The following is a 1,177-nucleotide window of genomic DNA, read 5'->3' on the forward strand; positions in this document are numbered from 1 at the left end:
CCGAGCTGCGAGCTAAAACCGGCCGGCGCTAGGACCCGGAGAGCTCCTGCACCCTAACCCGGCTACGGTTCGCGTCCAGTACCACGTCTGGTGGTACTGGCTCGCGTCCGGCGCCGCGTCCCGAGAGCTGCAGACCCCCGACATTCCGAACAGCAAGCGCACCGGGGGACGTTTTAAATGTTCTGGAGGTTTAAGCGTGATCCAGCCCCAGCATAGCGGTCTGTCTGCCGGCATATTCATCCGTGAGCTCCGCTGGACACGTCGCTGCATCGAGCTGCAGCCAGAGAACGCGGCGGCAGTAACAGACTTTCAAACTATCCACAGTGTATCCCGCTTTTCTCAGTCTTTAATGTTTTAAAAAACAAAAGTTCATTGGAAATGATAAATCTCTATTTCATTTATTACTGTAGTTCAGCAGAGGAGGAAAAGATTTGGTCCTGACAAAAAATGAACATGAAAGTGTTATGGAAATTTTATTTTTGATGTTTTTTATTTTATTTTACTGAACGTTGATTGAAGTTTTGAATTTAAAATGCCCTTCACTTGCACTTGGGCTTTTGTTAGGCATTTTATGTTACAGCCTTTTATTGTTAAGGAAGTTTATCTCAATACATCCATCCATCCATTTTCTTGACCGCTGTGTCCCTTTCGGGGTCGCGGGGGTGCCGGAGCCTATCCCGGCTGCTGATGAGCGAAGGCGAGGTTTAGCCTGGACAGGTCGCCAGTCTGTCTCAGGGCCTCAATCACACACATCCACTCTCACATTCACACCTAGGGGCAATTTAGAGTCACCAATCAACCTATGAAGCATGTTTTTGGACGGTGGGAGGAAGCCGGAGTCCCCGGTGAAAACCCACACATGCACGGGGAGAACATGCAAACTCCACACAGAAAGGTCCCAGCCGGGATTCGAACCGGGGCCTTCTCGCTGTGAGGCGAGAGCGCTAACCACTGCGCCACCGTGCAGCCCCTATCTCCATACAATGTTACAAAATAAAGTATTTCTGATCAAAACTATTAATTTTGTCATTCTTGTTTTCATAATTAATGTAGAACTGCTAAATTCCACGAACCACACATTTTTTTCCTTAAAAAAAGGCCACATGTAAATTTGCGATTAATCGCGAGTTAACTCTGGACAAAATGCGATTAATCGCGATTAAAAAAATTTAATCGC

The 1,177-nt window shown here is 47.2% G+C and overlaps 1 protein-coding gene across 8 annotated transcripts in view; it reads right to left on the bottom strand.

Annotated features, from left to right (window-relative positions):
- LOC112136530 (thrombospondin type-1 domain-containing protein 7A) overlaps window positions 1–1,177 on the bottom strand; it is a 194,055-nt gene that overhangs the window by 108,038 nt on the left and 84,840 nt on the right. The gene's annotated exons all lie outside the window — the stretch shown is intronic.

Source organism: Oryzias melastigma, linkage group LG16, assembly GCF_002922805.2.
Source record: "Oryzias melastigma strain HK-1 linkage group LG16, ASM292280v2, whole genome shotgun sequence".
Lineage (NCBI taxonomy): Eukaryota > Metazoa > Chordata > Actinopteri > Beloniformes > Adrianichthyidae > Oryzias > Oryzias melastigma.